The sequence below is a fragment of the Orycteropus afer genome, unplaced genomic scaffold (genome assembly GCF_000298275.1).
Source record: "Orycteropus afer afer isolate SDZICR_OR568_19922 unplaced genomic scaffold, OryAfe1.0 scaffold00019, whole genome shotgun sequence".
Classification (NCBI taxonomy): Eukaryota; Metazoa; Chordata; class Mammalia; order Tubulidentata; family Orycteropodidae; genus Orycteropus; species Orycteropus afer.
Genome location: NW_006921606.1, coordinates 59,096 through 85,075, shown reverse-complemented (window position 1 = coordinate 85,075; position 25,980 = coordinate 59,096).

Sequence of the window (25,980 nt, the reverse complement as noted above, 5' to 3'; positions counted from 1 at the left end):
GTTCTGCTGTGCATGGGGTCGCTATGAGTCGGAAACGACTCGACGGCACTTAACAACAACAACAACAATGGCTAATGATTGTGAGCATTTCCTCATGTGTTTGTTGGCTGCATGTATATCTTCTTTAGTGAAGTGTCTGTTCATGTCTTTTGCCCATTTTTGAATTAGGTTGTTTGTCTTTTTTGGTGTTATGGTGTTGAAGTTTTCTGTAAATTTTAGAGAAAATTTCCTTGTCAGATATGTCATAGCCAAATTTTTTTTCCCAATCTGTAGGTTCTCTTTTTACTCTTTTGGAGAAGTCTTTGGAGGCACATAAGAATTTAGTTTTTAAAAAGTCCCAGTCATGTAATTTCTCTGATGCTACTAGTGCATTTTTGGTTCTGCTTGATAGTTTATTTATGCCATAAATTAGAGCTCCTAGATTTGCACCTATTTTTTCTTTGATCAACTTTATGGTTTTAGGTTTCACATTTAAGTCTTTGTTCCAAATTGAGTTTGTTTCTGTGTATGGGGTGAGTATGGATCTTGTTTCATTGTTCCACAGGTGGGTATCAAATTTTGCCAGCACCATTTGTAAAAGAGACTGTCTCTCCCTCATTTAATGGGTTTTGGCCCTTTGTCAAACATAAGTTGTCCATAGATGGATGAGTCTATTTCTGGGTTTTCAATTCTGTTCCATTGGTCTATTTGTCTATCATTTTACCAATACCATGCTGTTTTGACTATTGTGGCTGTATAGTAGGTTTGAGATCAGGAGTGTGAGACCATCTTTGTTTTTCTTCTTCATCAGTGCTTTGTTTATCTATAGTCTCTTTCCTTTCTATATGAATTTGGTGACTGGTTTTTCCACATCCTTGAAGAATGTTGATGGCATCTGGATTGGGATTGCATTGAATGTATAGATTGCTTTGGGTAGTATTGACTTTTTCACAATATTCAGTCTTCCTATTGATAAACATGGCATGTTCTTCCAATTATGCAGGTCTCTTGTGTTTCTTGTAGTAGTGTTTTGAACTTGTCTTTGTATAGGTTTTTTGTGTCTCTGGTAAGACTTATTCCTAAGTATTTTCTCCTTTTGGTGGTTGTTATTGTTGTTAGGTGTCAAGTCGGCTCCGACTCATAGTGACCCTATGTACAACAGAATGAAACACAGCCCAGTCCTTTGTCAGCCTCACTTGCTATGCCTGAGCCCATCATTGCAGCTAGTGTGTCAATCCATCACATTGAGGACCTTCCCTTTTTTCATTGACCTTCCACCTTACCAAGCATGATATCCTTCTCCAGGAAATGGTCCATTCTGACAACATGGCCAAAGTAGGTGAGACAAAGTCTGGTTATTCTAGCCTCCAAAGAGCATTCCTGCTACACTTCTTCTAGGACACATTTGTTCATTCTCCTGGCAGTCCATGGTACTTTAATCATTCTTCATCAACACCACAAATCAAAATCATCAACTCTTCTTCGGTCTTCCTTATTCAATATCCAGCTCTCACATGCATATGAGGTGATTGAAAACACCATGATTGTGTTAGGTGCACCTTATTCTTCAAAGAGACATATTTGCTCTTCAACACTTGAAAGAGGTCTTTTGCAGCAGATTTTCCCAGTGCAATATGTCATCTGATTTCTTGATTGCTCCTTCCATTAGTATTGATTGTGGAACCAAGTAATATAAAATCTTCAACAACTTCAATCTTTTCTCCTTTTATCATGATTCTGCTAATTGGTCCAATTGTGAGGATTTTCGTTTTTATAATGTTGATGTGTAACCCAAACTGAAGACAAATCTTCATCAGTAAGTGCTTCAAGTCATCCTCACTTTCAGCAAAGTTGTGTCATTTGCATATGGCAGGTTATTAATGAATCTTCCTCAAATACTGATGTCACATTTTTCTTCATATAGTCCAGCTTCTCAGATTATTTGCTCAGCATACAGATTGAATAAGTATGGTGAAAGAATACAATCCTGACACACTCCCTTCCTGATTTTAAACCATGAAGTATCCCCTTGTTCTTTCGAATGACAGCCTCCTGGTCTTTGTACAGGTTCTTCATGAGCACAATTAAGTGTTCTGGAATTCCCATTCTTCTCAATGTTATCCATAATTTGTTATGATCCACAGAGTCAAATGTCTTTGCATAGTTAATATAACACAAGTAAACATTTCCCGGTATTCTTTGTTTTCACCCAAGATCTATCTGACACCAGCAATGATAACCCTCCTTCCATAGCCTCTTCTGAACCCAGCTTGCATTTCTGGAAATTCCCTGTCAATGTACTGCTGCAACCATTTTTTAAATTATCTTCAATAATATTTCACTTCAGTGTGATATTAATGATATTGTTCAATAATTTTCACTTTCTGTGGTATCACCCTTCTTTGGAGCGGGTACAAATATGGATATCTTCCAGTCATGTGGCCAGGCTGTTGTCTTCAAAATTTCTTGGCATAGATGAGTTGGTACCTCCAGCACAGCATCCGTTTGTTGAAACATCTCAATGGCTATCCCATCAATTCCTGGAGCTTTGATTTTTGCCAATTCCTTCAGTGCAGCTTCGACCTCTTCATTCAATACCATCAGTTCTTGATCGTATGCCACCTCCTGAAATGGATAAACATAGACCAATTCTTTTTGGTATGGTGACACTGTGTATTTCTTTCACCTTCTTTTGATGTTTCCTGCATCATTCAATATTTTGCCCCATAGAATCTTTCTATATTGCAACTTGAGGCTTGAATTTTTTCTTCAATTCTTTCAGCTTGAGAAATGCCAAGTGTGTTCTTCCCTTTCAGTTTTCTAACTCCAGCTCTTTGCACATTTCATTATAATAATTGACTTTGTCTTCTCGAGCTGCTCTTTGAAATCTTCTGTTCAGCTCATTTATTTTGTCATTTCTTCCATTTGCTTTAGATACTCTCCATTCAAGAGCAATTTCAGAGTCTCTTCTGATATCCATTTTGGATTTTGGTCTTTTCTTCCTTTCTTGTCATTTTAATGATCTTTTCTTTCTTCATGGATGGTGTTCTTGATGTCATCCCACAATTCCTCTGGCTTTCAGTCATTGGTATTCAATGCATCAAATCTATTCTTTAGATGGTCTCTAAATTCAGGTGGGATGTAATCAAGGTCATATTTTGGCTCTCATGGATTTGTTTTAATTGTCCTCAGCTTCAACTTGAACTTGCATATGAGAAGTTGATGGTCTCTTCCACAGTCTGTTTCTGGCCTTGGAACCTTGTTTTGAGCTTCTCCATCGCCTCTTGCCACAGATGTACTCAGTCAGATTCCTGTGTATTCCTTCTGGTGAAGACCACATGTATAGACACTATTTATGTTGTTGAAAAAAGTATTTGCAATGAATAAGTCATTGGTCTTGTAAAATTCTAGCATGTGGTCTCTGGCATCATTTCCATCACCAAGGCCATATTTTCCAACTACCAGTGATTCTTCTTTGGTTCCAACTTTTGCATTCCAGTCACCACTAATAATCAACATATCTTGATTGCACATTTGGTCAATTTCAGATTGCAGAAGTTAGTAAAAATCTTCAATTTCCTCATCCTTGGCTTCGGTGGGTGGTGTGTAAATTTGAATAATAGTAGCATTAACTGTTCTTCCTTGTAGGTGTATTGACAGCATTGTACTTCAGAACAGATCTTGAAACATTCTTTGCGATGACAAATGCCACGTCTTTCCTCTTCAAGTTGTCATTCTTGGCATAGTAGATCATATGATTAGCTGATTCAAAACTGCCAAAACCAGTCATTTCAGTCATTTCATCCTATTTCCTAGGATATTGATTGTTATGAGTTCAATTTCATTTTTGACAACTTCCTATTTTCCTAGATTTACACTTCATACATCCTGGTTATTAGTGGATGTTTGCAGCTGTTTCTTCCCATTTTGAGTTGTTCCTGATCATCAATTCAAGGTCCCAAAAGCTTTACTCCATCCACATCATTAAGGTAGAGTTTACTTTGAAGAGGCAGCTCTTCCCCAGTCATATTTTGAGTGCCTTCCAACCTGAGGGGCTCATCTTCCAGCACTATGTCAGACAAAGTTTCAGGGCTATTCAAAAAGTTTTCCAGTATTGCATCAGACAGTGTTTCATTGTTATTCATAAAGTTTTCACTGGCTAGTTCTTTGAGAAGTGGGTGGCCCCTTCCTTCCTCTGAGTCTGTCTTAGTCTGGAAGCTCTGCTGAAACATGTCCACCATGGGTGACCCTGCTGGTATGTGAAATATCAGTGGCATAGCTTCTAGCCTCAGAGAAACACACAAGCCACCACAGTATGACCAAACTGATAGATAAGTGGTTGATCTTTTCTTTTTGCTGTTGTAAATGGTATTGTTTTCCTTATTTCCTTTTGAGGGGTTTCTTTGTTAATGTAGAGGAATCCAATTGATTTTTGTATGTTGATATTGTGTCCTACCACTTTGCTGAACTTTCTATTAGTTGCACCAAGTTTCATGTTGAGTCTCTTGGGTTTTCTCTGTGTAGGATCATGTTATCTGCAAACAGAGATAGGTTTACTCCTTCTTTGCCTATTTGGATGAATTTTCTTTCTCTTTCTTACTTTATTGCCCTTGCTACGACTTCCAATACAATAGTAAATAGAAGTGGTAATAGAGGGTATCCTTGTCAAAGGAGAATGCTTTGAGTCTTTCTTCATTGACAATAATGTTAGCTGTTGGTTTTGCATATGTGCCCTTTATTATGTTGAGGATTTTTCATTCTGTTACAATTTTGCTGAGTTTTTGAACAGGAATGGGTGTTGGATTTTATCAAATGCCTTTTCTGCATCAACTGGTATGATCATATGGTTCTTTTCTTTTGTTTTATTTATGTGATGGATTACATTGTTTTTCTGATGTTCAACCACCCTTGCATACCTGGTATGAATCCCACTTGGATATGGTGTATTTTTTTTTTTTTTGTTGTTGGATTCTGTTGGATAAGATTTTGTTGAAGATTTTTGCATCTATATTCATGAAAGACATTGGTCTATAGTTTTCCTTTTTAGTGGTGTCTTTACCTGGTTTTGGTATCAGTGTTATGCTTGATTTATAGAATGAATTTGGGAGTACTCCATCATTTTCTGTGTTGTGGAATAGTTTGAGTAGTATATGTATTAGGTCTTCCCTGAAGGTTTGATAGAATTCTCCAGAGAAGCAGTCTGGGCAAGGACATTTTTTTTTTTTTTTTTTTAATTGTGATTTGGATGAAAGTTTACAGAGCAAATTCATTTTCCATAGAACAGTTCACATACACTTTGTCTTATGACATTGACTGCAATTTCCCACAATGCAACAGCTCTCTTCCCACTTCCTCCCCATAGTTACCTCTTCCCTGTGTCCTTTCATCCCATGCACTCCTGCCCCCTGAGCTGTCTCCCTGTGCATATACAGCTTTTCTATTCTCCAATTATTGGTCTCTCCAAAGAATGTATCTACCAAATGTAAATGTTCAGCTCATATCCCTGTCTTTTGTTTGGCCAAGAGCCACAGGAGTGGGTTCAATTCCAGACCTGAAGGGCAGCTAGTCTCAGGGGTTCCACAGGCTCTATCAGACCACCAAACCTGGTCCCTTTTTTTCTTTTTTAAATGATTTTGAGTTTTGTTCTACATTGTTCTCCCATCTATCCAGGATCTTCTACATAGATCCCCCCTCCAACAGTTGATAATGGTAGCCCGGCAACATCTAGTTCTTATGGCCTTGTCATATAGGCTGAGGATCGCATGGTGTACCCATCCCTTGGACTCATTTTTCCCATGTGTCTTTGATTTCCTTCGTTCTTCTTTGCTGCAGATGAGGAGAGACTCATCGATGCATCTAGATTGCAGCTTGCAAGCTTTTAAGATCCCAGTTGCTACTCACCAAAGTAATATGTGAAACAATGTTTTTGTGTAGTATGTTATGCCAATTGAGCTTGATGTCCCCAGAGACCATGGTCCCAAGCCTGGGTCCAACTACTTGCTCCCTCTGGGTAGCTGGCTATGGCCAAGAAGTGACTACAACTTTGTCCCTTATCAGCTCTACTGTATACCTGAACATTCTTACAGAACATACAAATACACTTGTAGATACATTGTCTGCCAACACTATACATAGTCATGGGCACACTCCACCCTGCCTGTTCACCCATCTATCCACTCATAGATCAATATTTGCCATCACTGACAATGCAGTACTGTATGTGCTCAAGGGTTCATCTTTGTTGTCTGTACCTCCCATGCACCTCTCTGTGTCTTTCTCTTCCTCAATTGGGCCAGGACTTTTTTTGTGTAGGTAGTTTGGTTTTTTGTGGTTTTTTTTAATGACCTGCTCAATATCTTCTTTTTTGTGGGTCTATTCAAGAATTCTATCTCAGACTGGGTTAGTTTAAGTAGGTCTTGTGTTTCTAGAAATTTTTCCATCTCTTCTAGCTTCTTGCATCTGTTGGAGTACAGTTCTTTATAATATTCTGTTACTATCTTTTTTATTGCAGTTGGTCTTATTGTGATGTCACTCTTTTCACGTATTATTTGTGTTATTTGCATCTTCTCTTTCTTTTCCTTTGTTAGATTTGCCAGTGGTTTGTCAGTTTTGTAAATCACTTCAAAGAACCAGCTTCTTGTCTTGTTGATTTTCTCTTTTTTTTTTTTTTTTGTTTTGTTTTGTTTTGTTTTCTGCTTCATTTATTTCTGCTCTGATCTTTATTATTTCCTTGGTGTAGGTTTTGTTGTTGTTGTTGTTACTCTTTTTTTTTAATTGTTAGTGTTCTTGAGTTAAAGTGTTGATGTTGATACTTTCTTCTTTTTTGATGTGTGCATTTATTGTCCCAAAGGTTTTGGTAAGTTGTATTTTCATTCTCATTTGTTTCTAGGAATTTTTTTTTTTTTAATTTCACATTTCATTTCTTCTGTTATCAAGTAGTTTTTGTGCAGTGTATTATCCAGTTTCCACATATTTGTGACTTATTTTGTGGCCTAAAATATGGTCTATTCTGGAGAATGATCCATGTGCACTGAAGAAGAATGTGTATTGTACTCTTGTTGGGTGGAATGCTCTGTATATGTCTATGTGGTCAAGTTGGTTGATTGTGTTGTTGACATCTTCTGTACCTTTGTTGAGTTTTTTTCTGGTTGTTCTGTCCTTCCTCAAAAGTGATTGTGTTAAAATCTCCTACTACTATTGTAGAATTGCCTATTTTTCTTTCAATTCAGTTAATATTTACTTTATGTATTTTGGAGCTCTTTCATTGGGTGCATAGATATTTATTATGGTAATGTCCTCTTGGTAAGTGACCTCCTTAACATCATCTCTTGCCCTTCTTTGTCCCTTATGCTGGTTTTCACCTTGAAGTCTATTTTCTCATAAATTAATATTGCCACTCTTGCTCTTTTTTGGTTATCATTCACTTGATATATTTTTCCACCTTTTGATTTTTAATTTATTTTTATTTCTGTTGTCTAAGGTGGGTCTCTTATAGGTGGCATATTGATGAGTCTTCTTTTTTTATCCAATCTACCACTCTCTTTCTCTTGAGTGGTGCAATTAGTCCATTCACATTGATTGTAATTAGTGACAGGTATGAATTTATTCCTGTCATTCTATTGTGTTTTTTGTTGTGTTGTTGGTGATTTCTTTCTTCCCAATATTCTTCTGTGCTGAGTTCATTTTGTTATCAAATATGTTTTCTCTTTTCTTCATTATTGTTGGTTTTGTGTTTACTTAGCCCTTGTAATTTTCTTCTTTCTTAGTTTGGTTAGAAGGATTGTTCAATTTCTTTGTGGTTACTATGAAGTAAATTCTTATCTCTGTAAGTTTGGAATAGTCTATTCTGTATAGATATTATCTTGTCATCCTCTTGATTTGGAAGTTTTGTAATTAAAACTTTTATTCCCTCTATTTGCTTTGTTGATAGTGTCATTTGCAGATTGTCTCCCCTATTTCTCTATTGACATTTTTTTGTGAGCTTATTTTTAGAATCCCTTTCTGGGTTGGTTTCTAAGTGGTGGTGTCAAGCATCTTGATTTTAATTTGCTGTTCTCTGTTGAGGGTTTTCTATTGGGAGGACTCCCTTTATCATTTCTTGTAGGATTGGTCTGGTTTTCACAAATTCCCTTAATTTCTTTTTGTCTGGAAATGTCTTGATTTCACCCTCTTATATGAGGAACAGTTTGGCTAGGCATATAATTCTTGGTTGGCAGTTCTTTTCCCTCAAGGTTTTGTATATGTCATCCCATTTTCTTCTTGCCTGCATAGTTTCTGCTGAGAAATAAGAGCTTAGTCTTATTCATTGCCCATTATAGGTAACATTGCATTCTTCCTAATCTGCTCCCAAGGTTCTTTCTTTGCCTTTGGCTTTGGGAAATTTGATTGTGATATGTCTTGGTAACTTTCTCTTGGGCTCTATCCAGTATGGAGTTCATTGAACTTCTTAGATGGATATCTTTTCTTCTTTCATGGTATGGGGGAAATTTTCTGTTAATTAGTCTTCAACAATTTTCTCAGTGGTATTTTTTTGCCTCTCCTTGTTTTGGGATTCCAATCAGGTGTATGTTACTTCTTTTCATGTCATCCCATATAACTCTCAGGTTTTCTTCCTTTCTCTTAAATCTTTGTTCTGATTTTTCCTCATACAATAGATTTATCTTCAACCTGAGAATTGCATTCTTCACCAATTCTAGTCTACTCTTTTGTCCTTCTAATGTATTATCTATCTCTGTAATTTTAGTGTTCATCTTCTAGATTTCTAATTGCTGTTTTTGTGTTATTTCTAATTGTGAATTTGTTTTGTTATTTTGTTCTTGAATGATTTTCCTGAATTTTTCAGGAGTGTTGTCTGTCTTCTTGTTGGTTCTGTTTATGGCTTTCTTGAACTCCTGGAAGAACATATATGTAATTCCTGATCAGAAAGTTCTATTGCTTGTTCTTCCTTGGGAAAGTTTCCTAATTCTCTAGTTTGGACACTTTTTCCACTATCTTTTCCTGTTTTTTTTTTTGTTTGTTTGTTTGTTTGTTTGTTTGTTTGTTTGTTTGATTTGAAGTTTCCCGTTATTTCCTAGACAATTTGAAGTTGTTGTTATTATTTGTTAGTTATGCACTGATTTGTTTCACACTGGTTTTATGTTTCACTTTGCTTTAACATATCTGGAAGTGTGGAACAGGTGTACTTCTTTGGTTGTTAACTTGGCTGTACTGGGTTGCTCTTCAGCTTTTTCTATGTAGGTAGAATCACTGGTGGGGATGTGAATGCCAGTCTGTTCATCATGAAAAGGATTTGCAGTTGGGACAAGCAAGTGTTCTCTACCATCTGTCATTGATCTCGTGATGCAGGTGCTATTGTTGTTACTTGTCTGTTGGGTGAGGTGGTTGGTGTAGTAGTTATGACTGATTAGTAGAAGGTTAATATGTTCCTCCCATTGGATGAGGCAGGGAAGGAGGGGGAAAAAAAAGCCAAGGAGGGGAAGGAGAGAAGAAAAGATAGAACAAAAATAGACTACAAAAAATAGGGGGAAAGGAAAAAGAGAGAAAACAAAAGTGGGCAGGTGAGAAGAATGAAGGTTTGGCAAAAATGAAAAAAGATGAGTCAGCAATTAGGCAAGTGACCAGATATAGAGGAAGAAAAATTGGGTAGAGCATAGTAGAAAAATGAAAGGAGGATAAGGTATTGAGGAGGGGTCCCTCTAGTTATGTTCAGCCAGTGGCCCTGGGAACTGGCTACTGTGTAAAAATCCACTCACTCACCAGAGTACCCACTCAGTAGAAAGGAGACCAGTGCAAGAAGCAACCCCCAGGGGAGAAAGTCAAAGCTTGTTTTCTGTGCTTAGTGTGAGATAATTCAGTCAGTGATGCAGGTGTGAAGAAGGACAGCTGCAACCTCAGCTCTATTTGGAGCAGTCTCTGCTAATGATGACATTCAGCCATCAAAGTCCTGCAGTTGAAACCAACCAGCCACCCCTAAGGATAGATGACCACCCTCCTCCATGCAGATCCACAAGTCCCAAAATCTTAGTTCCACTATGTGCTAAAAAGGATTGCTAACAGTTGGACTCAATCCCACTGCTGTGTGTCCAATATTGGGTTCTGTTTATTCAGAGAGAGTTTCTCTTCCCTTTCCCCGACTCCCTTCCAGATTCCATGGCACCTTAAGCTAAAGGGGTCCTGCTGCTCCATTTTCCAGTATAATCTTCACCCCCATTTGTAGCTGTAGCTTACCTTGAAATATCCCCAGTGTGACTATTCTGTCTTTAATGCCTGTGGGTTCTATGAAGTTGGGTTTTTTTTGTTTGTTTTCCCCTTCTTCTCCTCAACCTCCTTTGTATTTCTAGACTTCTCTTTGGCTTCACCAGCTGGGAGGGTTTTTTTTGTTTTGTTTTGTTTTTTTATCTTTCCCAGTCACTTAACCTGCTTCTTTTTGCTGTCTTCACTGGGTGTAATATTTTATCTTCTCATTGATTGCTGATAACCCCAGTATCATTATTTGTATTTGTTTTACTGCACTTAGCAAAATCTCTGTTGATAAAGGGATCTGGCACACAGTCTGTTAGTAGGATGCCATCTTCAAAGAAATATATTTCTTGGGGGGACATTTTAAAACAGTTTTATGGTAAGATACAGAAATCCACACAAATCAAATGTTAAGTACTATAAGGTGAAGTACTATAAGGTAATTACCACCCAGGCCAAGAAATTAAGCTTTTTCAGCTACTTCAGAAGCTTCTCCATGTGTCCTATCCAAAAGTCAAGACCCCCTCATCCAAAATTGCTATCATCAGGATTTATAATAATCACATCCTTGTGTTTCTTTATAGCTTTATCATGCAAATATGTATTCCTAGACACAAAAATTGAGTTTTGCCCACTTAAGAAAATTTTACATATCTTTCAGGTCTCTCAATCTACAAGTTTATATCCATCCTTTCCTTTTCCCTATGGTTTATCTGTTGAAGAACCCAGGCCATCTTGCAATCTGAATTTCACTGAGTGCATCCTCTTGGTACAGTCTAACATGTTACTCTGTCCTCTTCATTTCCTGCAAATTGGAAATGAGATCCACAGACTCAATTGGACTCAGGCCCAGTCCCTTTCACAAAAAGTTATGTCTTCTTTCACCAGAAAAAAATTTCATATCTGGTTTTCACTCTTTTTATATGTTAGCTGCTCTTGATACTCAATGTCTATGTCTATGGATTCATTGAGTGTTACAAAATGGTGATATTCATATTCAATATTTCTTTTTCAATTATTGGCTGGGATATCACTGTAAAAAGACACTTCTTCTTATCTACTATCTAACCAGATCTGTACCTAGTAGTATACTTCATATAGGAAAGGCAAGATAAATGCATTAATTTTTGTCTTGTTATTTGTCAGTGTTTAAGTTACTGTTTTTCTAGCATCCTCTGAGGGTGAGCAATTAGTATTTTTAAAATACTGTGATGAACTTAGGATTTAGACATATTTGATAGGTGTGAATGCATTATCTTTGTTGACATTCAGATTTTCCCATCTTTAGCAAATAGGAATCTCTACAGGTCAACTCCTGGATCCTTTCGATGTTACTCTAACAGCCTTTCATAGCTTTTTTTACTATCTGATATGGTAAGATGTTCTATGCTCATCTGGTACTTTTCCTTTCCATATTTGGGATCAGTCATTTCTTTCAGCAAGAAATGGTATTTCAAGACATAATTTTGGCCCTAAGGATGGTCAGTGCTACTGATTTGATCATTTTTGCTAGGCCTTTTCAGTGGGCAGGATATGAAATACACACATACAAACATACACATAAATACTGTTGTTGTTAGGTGCCATCAAGTTGGCTGTGTATGGACATACATAGCAACTCTATGGACAAAAGAATAAAACACTGTCCAGTCCTGCACCATCCTCACAATCCCTATTATGCTTAAGCTCTTTGTCACAGCCACTGTGTCAGTCCATCTCATTGAGGGCCTTTGTCTTTTTTGCTGACCCTCCATTTTACCAAGCATGATCTTCTCTAGGGACTGATCCCTTTCACAACATGGCCAAAGTACATGAGATAAAGTCTGACCATTCTTGCTTCTAAGGAGCATTCTAGCCATACTTCTTCCAAGACAGATTTGTACATTATGCTGGCAGCCCAAAATATTTCTTCATCAACATCAAAATTCAAATGTGTGAATTCTTCTATGGTCTTCCTTTTTCGTTGTCAAGCTTTCACATACATATGAGGCTATTGAAAATATCATGGCTTGGGTAAGCACACTTTAGTCTTCAAAGTGCCGTCTTTGCACTTTAAAGAGGCCTTATGCAGCATACATGCCTAGATCAATATGTCTTCTGACTTTTTGACTGCTGCTTCCATGGGCATTGATTGTGAAACCAAGTAAAATTAAATCCCTGACAACTTCATTCTTTTCTTCATTTATTGTGATGTTGCTTATTGGCCCAGTTGTAAGTATTTTAATTTCTTTATGTTGAGGTTTAATACATTCTGAAGGCTGTAGTTTTTGTTCTTCATCAGTAAGTTCTTCAAGTCATCTTCACTTTCAGCAAGCAAGTTTGTCATCTCCATGTCTCATGTTGTTAATGAGTCTTCCTCCAATCTTGATGCAGCATTCTTCTTCATATAGTATAGCTTCTTGGATGATTTGTTCAGCATGCAGATTAAATAAGGATGGTGAAAGAATACAACCCTGACACACACCTTTCCTGACTTTTAACCATGCAACATTCCCTTGTTCCGTCTGAACAACTGTCTCTTGGTCTGTGTACAGGTTCCTCATGAGCATTTAAGTATTCAGGAATTCACATTTTTCACAATGTTATCCATAATTTATGATACACACAGTTGAATGCTTTTGCATAGCCAATAAAACACAAGTAAACTTCTTTCTAGTACTCTTTGCTTTCAGCCAAGATCCAAGTGACATCAGCAATGATATCCCTCATCTCACACCCTCTTCTGAATCCAACTTGAATTTCTGGCAACTCCCTGTTGATGTAATGCTGTAACCAGTTACTTGTGTGTTATATCAGTGATATGGGTGAATAATTTCCATGTTCTGTTGGATCACCTTTCTTTGCAATAGGCAATGGAACTGTTCCAGTGAGTTGGCCAGGTAGCTACCTTCCAAATTTTTTGGAATAAATGAATATCCAGCACTGCATTCATTTGTTGAAATATGGCAATGGATATTCTTCCTGGAACTTAGCTTTTCATCAATTCCTTCAATGCAGCATGGACTTCATCCTTCAGTACCATTGGTTCTTGATCATATGCTACCTCTTGAAATTGTTGAATGCCAACCAATTCTTTTTGGTACAGTGACTCTGTATTCCTTCCACCTTCTTTTGATGCTTTCTCCGTCGTTCAATGTTTTGCCTGTAAGTGCTTCAGTATTGCAACTTGAGGCTTGATGTTTTTTCTTAAGTTCTTTCAGCTGGAGAAATGCTGAATATGTTCTTCCCTTTTGGTTTTCTAACTCCAGGTCTTTGCAGATTCATAATAATACTTTATTGTCTTCTTGAGCTACCCTTTGAAATCTTGTGTTCACCTCTTTTACTTCATTCCTTTAGCTTTAGCTCCTCTCCATTCAAGAGCAACTTTCAGAGTCCCTTCTAACATCCATTTTGTTCTTTTCTTCCTTTCCTGTCTTTTTAATGATGTCTTGCTTTCCTCAGGTATGATGTTCTTAGTGTCATTACACAACTCTCTGTCCTTCAGTCACTGGTGCTTAATGTGTCAAATATATTTTTCAGATGGTCTCTAAATTCAGGTGGGATATAATCAAGGTCATATTTTGACATTCATGGAATTGTTTTAATTTTCTTCAGCTTAATCTTGAACTTGCATAGGAGCAACTGGTGAATTGCTCCACAGTCAGACCATGGCCTTTTCTGATTGATGATATTAAGGTTCTCCATCACCTCTTTCCACAGATATAGTCAATTTAATTCATGTGTATTTCAACTGGTGAGGTCCATGTTTATAGTCACTGTTTATGTTGTCGTAAAAAGGTACAGACAAGAAATATGTTGCTGGTCTTTCAAAATTCTATAATGCATCTCTAGCATCATTTCCATTATCAAGGCCAAGTTTTCCAACTACCAATCCTTCTTTGTTTCTCACTTTGACTTTCCAATGCCCAATAATTATCAACACATATTCATTGCATACCTGGTCAATTTCAGACAGCAGAAGCTGGTAAAAATCTTCAATTTCTTCATCATTGGCTTTAGTGGTTGGTGCATAAATTTGACTAATAGTCTTATCACCTGGTTTTCCTTGTAGGTGTGTGGATATTATCTCATCACTGACAGCATTATACCTCAGGATAGATCTTGAAATGTTTTTTTAGACAAGGAATGTGATGCCATTCCTCTTCAATGTGTCACTCATGGCATAGTAGTAGACCATATGATTATCAAACTGAAATTCTGGAATTGTAGTCCATTTCAGTTCACTAATGCCTAGGATATAAACCTTTGTCCATTCCATTTCATTTCTGACAATTTCCAATTTTCATAAATTCAGATTCCTTAACTTCTCTCAGTTTATCACACCGTGGTGGATTGCATCTTGCTGTGAGGCTAGATGCAATGCCACTGGTATTTCAAATACCAGCAGGGTCACCAATGTTGGACAAGTTTCAGCAGAGCTTCCAGTCTAAGACACACTCATAAGAAGGAAGAGGCAAATGACTTCTCAAAGAATTGGCCACCAGTGAAAATCTTATGAATAACAATGAAACACTGTCTAATATAGTACTGGAAAACTTTATGAATAGCCCTGAAGCTTGTCTGGTATAGTGCAGGAAGATGAGCCCTTCAGGTTGGAAGGAACTCAAAACACGACTGGTAAAGAGCTGCCTCCTCAAAGTAAAGTTGACCTTACTAATATGGATGAAGTAAAGCTTTGAGGAGCTTCATGTGCTGATGTGGCATGATTCAAAGTGGGAAGAAACATCTACAAACATCCATTAATAATTGGAACGTGGAATGTACTGAGTATGAACCTAGGAAAATTGGAAGTTGTCAAAAATGATACAGAGTACATAAAGATCTATATCTCTGGCACTAGTAAGCTGAAATGGACTGGAATTGCCCATTTTGAATAGACAAACATGTGATCTACTAAGTCAAGAATGACAAATTGGAGAGGAACAGTGATACATTCATCATCACAAACAATGCTTCAAGATCTGTTCTTCAGTACAATACTGTCAGTGATAGGATAATATACATATGCCTACAAAGAAGAGCAGTTAATACTACTATTATTCAAATTTATGCACCAAACACCAAAGTGAATGACAAGGAAACTGAAGATTTTTACCAACTTCTGCAGTGAAATTGACCACACATGCAATCAAGATGACAGATGATTACTGATGATTGGAATATGAAAGTTGGAAACAAAGAAGAATCACCAGTAGTTGGAAAATATGACCTTGGTGATAGAAAGGACACCAGAGATTGCATGATAGAAATTTGCAAGACAAACAACTAATTCATTGCAAACACATTTTTTCAACAACATAAACAGTGGCTATACACATGGACTTCACCAGATGGAATACATAGGAATCAGAACAACTACATCTGTGGAAAGAGGTAGTGGAGAAGCTCAATATATTCAGCCAAAACAAGGCCAGGAGTTGACAGTAGAACAGACCAGTAACTGCTTATATGCAAGTTCAAGTTGAAACTGAAGAAAATTAAAACAAGTCCACAAAAAACAAAATATGACCTTGATTACATCTCAGCTGAATTTAGAGACCATCTAAAGAATAGCTTTGGTGTATTGAACACCATTGACAGAAAACCAGATGGGATTATATAAAGAACATCATCCATGAAGAAAGCAAGAGGTCATTAAAAAGATAGGAAAGGAAGAAAAGACTAAAATGGATGTCAGAGGAGACTCTGAAACTTACTCTTGGATGGAGAGTAGCTAAAGCAAATGAAAGAAATGCAAGATAAAAGAGATGATAGAAGATTTCAAAGAGCAGCTTAAGAAGACAAAGTCAATTATTATAATGAAATGTGCAAAGACCTGAAGTTAGAAAACAAAATGGGAAGAACATGCTCAGCATTTCTCAAGCTGAAGGAACAGAAGAAAAAATTCAAGCCTCAAGTTGCAATATTGGAAGATTCTATGTGCAAAATATTTGATAATGCAGGAAGCATCAAAAGAAGATGAAAGGAATACGCAGATTCACTGTACAAAAAAAAAAACTGGTCAATTTTCAACTATTTCAGGAGATGGCATATGACAAAGAACCAATAGTTTTGAAGGAAAAAGTTGAAGCTGCACTGAAGGAATTGGCAAAAAAACAAAGCTCCAAGAATTAACAGAATGCCCATTGAGATGTTTCAACAAACAGATGCCACACTGGAAGCACTTATTATTGTCTATCTCAAGAAATTTAGAAGAGAGCTGCCTACTCAGCTGACTGGAAGAGTTCTATATTTGTATCCATTCCAGAGAAAGGTGAACCAACAAAATGTGGAAATTATCAAACAATATCATTAATATCACAGGCAAATCAAATCTTGCTGAAGATCATTCAAAAACGTTTGCAGCAGAATAGTGACAGGAAACTTCCAGAAATGCAAGCTGGATTCAGAAGAGGACATAGAACAAGGGATATATATAATCTCTGGTGTCAGATGGATCTTGGCTAAAAGCAAAGAATCCCAGAAAGCTGTTTACTTGTGTTTTATTGACTATGCAAAGGCGTTTGACTTTGTGGATTATAACAAATTATGGATAACATTGAGAAGAATGGGAATTTCAGAACACTTAATTGTGCTCACAAGGAACCTGTACACAGACCAGGACAGAACAAAGGGATGCAGCATGGTTTAAAATCAAGAAGTGTGTGCATCAGGATTGTATCAATTCACCATATTTATTCAATTTGTATGCTGAGCAAATAATCCAAGAAGCTAGACTATATGAAGAAGAACATGGCATCAGGTTTGGAGGAAGACTCATTAACAACCTGCCATATGCAGACACTGCAACCTTGCTTGCTAAAAGTGAAGAGGAATTGAAACATTTATTGTCTGTGGTGTTTGTAAATTTGATTATAATATGTCTTGGTGATTTTCTGTTGGGGTCTATCCTGTTTGGGGTTTATTGAGCTTCTTGAATGTATATCTTCTTTTTTCATATGTCAGGGAAGTTTTCTTCCTACAAATCTTGATTTTTTTTGTTTTGCTTTGTTTTAATATATCTGGGTGACAGGATGGGTGTGTTACTATGATTTGTAGTTTGGCAGTATTGGAGTGCTCACCATCTATCTCCGGGTAGATTTTGCAGCAAGTAGTAGCATGGGCATGAGTCTCAAATCACTGATCTTGCTAAGCTGCTGTAGGAAGGCTGAGTGGGAGTTGACCACTGTTGGTCATTGATCCAGTGGTGTTGAAGCAATTGGTGGCACTCAGCCAGTGGGTGGGGAGGCTGATGTGATGGGTATGGCTGTATAAGGTCACTGGCTCCTACCTGCTTGAGAAAGATAGAAAATAAAAGGAGAGAAGGAAAAAAAGGAAAAGAACAAAGAAAGAAAGGGGGAAGAAAGAAGTAAAAGAAACAAACAAAAAATATGTACAGTACTGGAGCAAGTGCTAGCCACCAAACATGACTGCAACAGAAATGTGGCACTTCCTCCCTGGGAGCATGCAATGCTGGACATAGAGGATTAGTAGCAGTGCCACAGAAGGCGGACATGGTGGAGAGTGAGGCACTCACTAGTAGGGTCAAAAGAAAAAGAAAAAGAAAAAAATGATGGGAGGAAGAGGAAGAAAGGAAAAAACAAGAAATAAGAAGAGGGAAAAACTGAGAAGAAAGGAAAAGAAAGAAGAGGATGGAGGGGGGCAGGTACAAGTGTTAGCCACCAAACATAGCTGCATTAAGAATACAGAGCTCACTCTAGGGAAGTGTGTAGCACCATCCACAGAGGGGTGGGAAAGACACTGCTGACCATGGAAAGGGTAGGGTGGTCACATGCTCTGCAGGACCAAAAAAGTGAAAAGGTGGAGGTAAAGAGGGAGAAGAAAAGAAAAGACAGACAAGGAAAACAAGAAGGAGAAGAGTGAAGGACAAAGAAGAAGGAAAAAATAAAAGAAAGGAGAAAAAAACCTGCAAAGTATTAACCAAAGTTCCAGCCACCCAACATGACTGCAGCACTCGCTCCATAGGAGTCCACACCTCCAGTTAGGGAGGAGCAGGGGTGGCACTGTTAAATGTGTGGCCTGCTGGGGTAAGGACTCCTGCTGTTTGGGTTCAAAAGAAAAAGCACAAGGGAAAGGGAAGAAAAAAATAAAAAGGAGGAAAAATTAACAGAAAGCTAAAGACAAAAAAGAGGGGGAGGAGGGGAAAGTCACACAGCACTGGGGGTTGTTTGACCAGTCATTAGGTGAGGGTGTCACATCTTTGGTCACTGGGACATATAAGGTAAGGAGGGAGGTATGGTGGCCTGATCAGTGAAATGGGTGCTGGTGCAGTCCTTGGCAAATGGAGCTGGTCATCTGTTACCTGCTCTGACTGAACCACAGCTTGCAATAATTCAAAATGGCTGCACTGTGCTGTTGGTAATTTACTAATTCTTCAGTGTTTTCTTTCAGTCCTTTCCTCTCATCAGTATTTTAATTACTTCTTTATCCTTTTCTTTGAAGCTCACTCAGTATTGTCATCCATAGCTGTATCCCTTAATTTCTGGAGTCTTTGTTGTAGAGGGTCTGGATAGTGTATCTGCCTAATCTGCCATGTTGGATCATTCTGACCCCCTTTTTTATTTTTTGATGTGTGTTTTATTGGTATAAACATTTTAGTATGGTGTGCTTTCATTTTCATTCGATTCAAGGAATTTTATTTCATTTTTAAAATTCTTTTATTACCTAGTAGATTTTAAGCAAGATGTTATTCAGCTTTTAAGTATTTGATTTTATTTTCCTTGATCTTTCTGTTGTTGATTTCTAATTTTACAGCATTGTGATCTGAGAAGATGCTTTGCAATATTTCAGTGTTTTTACATTTATTGAGGCTTGCTTTGTGGCCTAACATATGTTCTATTCTGGAGAATGTTTCTTGTGCACTGGAAAAGAATGTACATTGTACAATTGTTGGGTGGAGTGTTCTATATACATCTGTGAGGTCTAGTTGGTTGATTATGTTGAGTTTCTTTTCTGTTGTTCTGTCTTTCATCAAAAGTGGCGTATTTTTGTCTCTTTTGTCAGTGTTTCTCCTGAAGTCTATTTTAGTTTGGCTTGGGCTTTAGATCCTAATCCCACACTTCACCTTTTGGTTGCAGTACCTGTGAATTTAACTTACTTTTTGGTCTTTCCTGGCCTAATTTGTTCTGCTGTCACAGGCCAGGAGAAGCTGGACCTAACCTAACAGAAGTGGCTTCATATGGGAGTAGACATACACACACACATGCATGCACACACACTACCATTTGCTATATGGCAAGCATTGCTCTTAGGACTCTAAATATATCATTTAATCCCCACAAGGAACTTAAAAGGTAGATACTATTATGGCCTTCATTAGGAAGTGGTAGAGTTAGGGATTGAACCAAGGCAGTCTGATTCCAGCATTTGTCCTCTAACTACTCTGCTATTCTGCCTTTAGATGTGGGAAAAGATCTAAAGGAGGAGTAAAGTTTGCATAGGTGATGAAGACAATGAAACACTTACATAATGTCATAACAATGAGGAATCACCCACTGATATCCAGAATCTAAAAAAGCAATGGCTAGTCTTTTGGTGATGCAGAAGGTTAGGGAAACACCACATTGGACAGAGTGGAGAGAGAAATTAGACTTGCAAGGTAATCTAGGCTACCACTGAGCATAAATTTACTTGCACGAAAAAGCTATAATATCCCCCCAAAAATTGTGCTTCAGCAATATGCTGCTGCTGCTGTTGTAAAAATGTGAGGTCAATCAAATAACTGACACTAAAGATTAGTGAGTCCTAATGTTTATTTTTCAAGAGGCTTCCCATTTATTTGTGAGTAAAGTACTTTTTTGTTTCCTATTCCTCCCCCTAAAAAAAAAAAAGAAAATGTTAGTCATGGTGTTCTAGTTGAAGGTGACGCTCATAAGTCAAAACCAAATGGTAAAGTTTACTCCATTTTTTTCTGTCCAGTTGATGGATGAGAATGATCAGATCTCATGTGGCTTGCTTCATTATTTTTGTACATTATCCCTAAAGGCAAAACATTTCTTTCATGTATAATTTTGTTTGAGTCAGTATCCATGAATATTAATAAGCACTTATTCTAATGAAATCATTAGAATATATGTTTCTAATAATTTAAAATTTAATTTTAAATAAATTTAAATAAAATAATAATTTTTAAAATTTAATTTAAAAGTGCTAGTTGAGTTAATTTAACCAGAAGTCACTTCTCAGCCTCTTGCCATCTCTGGGTAATCCAGCATCATTTATTTCTCAAGGACATCTCAAAGAATTCAAGTCAGCCATTCAGAAAAGTTAAAAATTTCAATTTTACCACAGATTTTGGCTATAGATTTCAATTGAACAAATTAGAATTGAATCCACTATCTGCTAAATACTGTGTCACATGCATTAGAGGATTATAAAGATGAATGAGCTGACAGTGGCAGTTCAGTGGTAGAATTCTTGTCTTCCACACAGGAGACCCAAGTATAATCCTGGCCAATGCACCTCATGTGCAGCCACCATCCATGTCTCAGTGGAGGCTTACGAATTGTTATGATGTTGAACAGGTTATGTTGAAGCTTTCAGACTAAGACAGACTAGAAAGAAAGGCCTGGTGACTGAACTACTTATGAAAATCAACTAATGAGAACAGTGTGATTTGTGGATCACAATGGTCTGATCCACAACTGATCGTGGGGATGGTGTAGAATGGTGCAACATTTTGATTTGTTGTGCATGGGGTCACCATAAGCTGAAGGCCAACTCAGTGGCAGCTAACAACAAGAAGGATGAATAACACTGTCTTCCTGCCTATACGGAACTCATCAGTAATGGAATAATGTCATTCATGAGATGCTTTACAATTTGCCGATCCTTTTATTCACAATCAAATTTAAATCTCATCATGAGATATCTAAAGTACGTAACTGTTTTAAGGCCTACCAAAAATGTATATCTTTCATCCCTGCACAAAATTGTTTTGATGGCAGTGAAATAGACATTTTATAACCCAAGGGATAGAGATAAGTCAAAGTTTTCATACGTGCTTTATTCTCTATCAGAATCCAGATATTCCTGCACTGGTTCTAACTCTCCAACTTCAATCATTTCAACAAAATTGTATGTTTTCCAGAGTTGGTGGCGATGACCAGAGGGTGAACAGAGGATGGTGAGGTTTTGCCTGAAACCTATAGCTAAGCTCTTGAAAAGACCACGTGGACATAATTACAACAAATAGTAAGTTATTTTAAAACATCCCATAATGACCGAATAATTTCGCTCCTAGGTTTCTGCCTAAAAGTATTGATAGCATGGACTCAGATATTTGTATACCAATGTTCTTTGCAGTATTATTCATAATAATCAAGATATGGAAACAACACCAACAAATTAATGGCTAAGCAAAATATGATATATAGAAACAATAGAATATTACTCAGTCACAAAAAAGGAGTGAAGTTTTGATACATGCTAAGACATGAATGGACCTTGAAAACTATGTTGAGTGAAATAAGCCAGGCACAAAGGACAAATATTGTATGATCCCACTTATATGAAATTTTTTAAATAGGCAAATGGATAGAGACAGAAAATAGATTAGTGGTTATCAGAGCCTAGGGAGAATAGGGACTGAGAATTACTCTTAATAGCTACAGAGTTTCCCTTCTTAAACTTTTATTTTTGTTGTTGTTTTTGCTAATATACACATCAAGATATACTTCAATTGAACAGTTTCTACACACACAATTCAGTGGCACTGATTACATTCTTTGAGTTGCACAACCATTCTCACTCTCCTTTTCTGAGTTTCTCCTACCCATTAACATAAATTCACTGCCCCCTAGGTTTCCTATTCAATCTTTCATGTTGCTAGTCTCAATTTTATCTCACATAGATAGTTCTCAAAAGAGCGTAATGCTCAAGGCAGATACATTTTTTTTTTTTTTTTTTTTTTACTAGTTAAGCAAAAATGTTTGCTCTTAAGAAGACTTCAGGGAATATTTTTGGTTTAAGGTTTGAAGATTATCTCAGGGCAATAGTTTCAGGTGTTCATCCAAATTTTATGGCTCCAGAAAGTCTGGAGTACATGAGAGTTTGAAAGTCTGTTCTGCTTTTTTCCCCATTCTATCAGGATTCTATAGAATCTTTTATTAAAATGTTAGTAAGGGTAGCCAGGAACCATATAGTCCTTCTGCTCTGATAGCAAATAGCCACACATTTCATATCCTATTCCTATGCCTGAGTCCTTCCTTTGTTGCTCCAGGTGAATAGAGACCCATTATCATGACCTGGATGGCCATTTGCAAGCTTTTAAGACATCAGGCATTAACCAAAAAACTTGGAGGCAAACAGGGGGACTAAGCATGTTATTAGGCTATTTAACTGGGATGTTCCGTGAAATCATGACACTAAACCTCCAATACAAAGTATGAATCTAGTAAAATTAGAAGTTGTCAAAATGAAATGGAATGCATGCATAAAGACTGATATTTTAGGCACAAGTGAGCTGAAATAGACTGGTTTGGTCATTTTTAATGAGACAATCATATGATCTACTCAGCCTGGAATGATGAATTGAAGAAGAATGGCATGGCATTCATCATCACAAGGAATGTATAAAGATCTTTCCTGGAGTACAATGCTGTCAGTGATAGAATAATATCCATACACCTATGAGGAAGATCAGTTAATACTACTATTATTAAAATTTACACACCAACCACTAAAGGTAAAGATGAGGAAATTGAATATTTTTACCAACTTCTGCAGTCTGAAATTGACCACACATGAAATTAAGGGTGTTAATTATCACTGGTGATTGGAATGCAAAAGTTGGAAACAAAGAAGAATCACCACTGGTTGGAAAATACAGCATTGGTGATAAAAATGATGTTGGAGATCACATGATAGAATTTTGCAAGACCAATTACCTATTCATTGCAAGTACCTTTTTTCAACAACAAATACGGCCACTATACACATGGACTTCACCAGATGGAGTACACAGGAATCAGATTGACTACAACTGTGGAAAGAGACAATGGAGAAGTTCAAAATCTTCAGCCAAAACAAGACCAGGAGCTGATTGTGCAACAGACCATCAACTACTTATATGCAAGTTCAAGCTGAAGCTGAAGATAATTAAAACAAGTCCACGAGAGCCAAAATATGACCTTGATTATATCCTTTCTGAATTTAGAGACCATCTAAAGAATAACACTAATGACCAAAACCAGAGGAATTGTGGGATGACATCAAGAACATTATCCATGAAGAAAGCAAAATGTCATTAAAAAGACAGGACCAAAAAGAATGTTAGAAAAGACTGAAACTTGCCCTTGAACAAAGAATGGCTAATGCAAATGGAAGAAATGACAAGATAAAAGAGTTGAAGAGATTTCAAAGAGAAGCTCAAGAAGACAAAGTCAGTTATTTTAATGAAATGTGCAAAGAGCTGGAGTTAGAACATCAAAAGGGAAGGATATGCTTGGCATTTCTCAAGCAGAAAGAACCAAGGAGAAAATTTAAGCCTTGAGTTGCAATATTGAAAGATTCCATGTGCAATATGTTGAATGATGCAGGAAGCATCAAAAGAAGATGGATGGAATACACAGAGTCACTATACCAAAAAGAATTGGTAGTTGATCGTGCATTTCAAGAGGTGGCATATGATCAAGAACTAATGGTATTGAAGGAAGAAGTTGAAGGTACTCTGAAGGAATTAGAGAAAAACAAGGCTCTGGGAATTGACAGAATACTCACTGAGATGTTTCAACAAACGGATGCTGTACTAGAGGCACTCACACAGCTATGCCAAGAAGTTTGGAAGACAGCTACCTGGCCAACTGACTGGAAGAGATTCATATTTGAACCCATTCCAAAGAAAAGTGATCCCACAGAATATGAAAATTATTGAACAATATCATTGATATCACACCCAAGTAAAATCCTACTAAAGATATTTGAAAAATGATCACAGCAGTATATTGGCAGACAACTTCCAGAAATTCAAGCTATATTCAGAAGAGGACGTGGAGTGAGGGATATCATAGCTGATGTCAGATGAATCTTGGCTCAAAGCAAAGAATACCATATGGATGTTTACTTGTGTTTTATTGACTATGCCAAGACATTCAATTGTGTGGATCATAGCAAATTGTGGATAACATTGAAAGTATGGGAATTCCAGAATACTTGATTGTACAGGAAACTGTACATAAACCAGAAGGCTGTCATTGAAACAGAACAGGGGGATACTGCATGGTTTAAAATCAGGAAGGGAGTGTGACAGGGTTGTATTATTTCACCATACTTATTCAGTCTGTGTGGTGAACAAATAATTCAAGAAGCTGGCCTATATGAAGAAGAACATAGCATCAGAATTGGAGGAAGGCTCATTAAGAATCTGAGATAAACAGATGACACAACTTTCCTTGCTGAAAGTGAGGATGACTTGGAGCACATACTGATGAAGATTAAAAACTAAGTCGGATACGGAGCTACGGTCTGGCAGCAATCCTGAGTGATCCTGACAACACAGACAGCTTGGAGATTCGCGAGTGGTGGTAGGATTTAAGAATTAACCTAAAAATCACCCAGCTAGCCAGGGACTGCATGGAGGACTGTGCACGGTGGCTGGGGAACAAACAGAGAAGATGAAGAGAAGGGTGGGCTGAGCTGTGGACTTTTGCCGGTCCAGAGAGTGCCGCCATTTTGTAGGTTTAAAAGGCAGCTTGACTATTTTGGATATTTAAAGAGACAATGCTCTCACAGATTCCTGTGGTGGTAGGACTTAAGAATTAACCCAAAAATCACCCTGCTAGCCAGGAACTACATGGAGGACTGTGCACGGTGACTGGGGAACAAACGGAGCAGATGAAGAGAAAGGTGGGCTGAGCTGTGGACTTTTGCCGGTCTGGAGGATGCCGCCATTTTGAAGGTTTAAAAAGCAGCTTGACTATTTTGGATATGTAAAGAGAGAGCACTCTCACAGATTCCTGGGGCTTGAGAACACATTCTGCTTTCCAGCAACCCCAAGGACACTTGGGACCTGCAAGACTGGCAAGTTTTTTGAAGGTTATTTAATTGTAATTTGTGTCTAACTGAGTGGGAGACAACAGTCCCCATAAGACACAACTACACCCACACCTCCTGCAACTTCACTTACTAAGCAACAGCCACTACCTCCTTCTCCACCAATGGGCCAACGATAAAAAACCACCAAGAACAGCCTGAATCACCCTTGACTGCTCTTCACACCCAGTTAACAGAGATCTAAATACAACAACACCACGATGCCTCGGAGACAACAGACCATCATAATCCACACAAAGAAGCAGTATAAAGTGGTAGAAACAAGGCAGCAGGATACAAACAAAGAACACATCCCTGAGGAAGAAGCAGCTTTGGAACTCTCTGATAAGGAATTCAAAAGAATTATCTTTAGGTATCTTCAAAGGAGTGAGAGACAGACCAAAGCAAACACAGAAAAAAACTTAAAAGAATTTTGGAAGAAAATACAAGAAAAAAATGACAAAATAAATGAAAAATTAGAAATGATTCTAAATCTATAGATAGAAATCCAGAAAATTAATATTAAATTGTCAGAAATAGATAACACATTGAAAGTGCAAAGGAGTAGAATTGATGCAATGGAAGGCAGAATTAATGAGATTGAAGACAAATACCTGAATACTTCATTGGAAAGGGATCAATCAGAAAAAAAATCAAAACAAAATGAAGAAAGCCTAAGGTTCATGTGGGATACCATCAAAAGGAATAACTTACATGTCATTGGAATTCCAG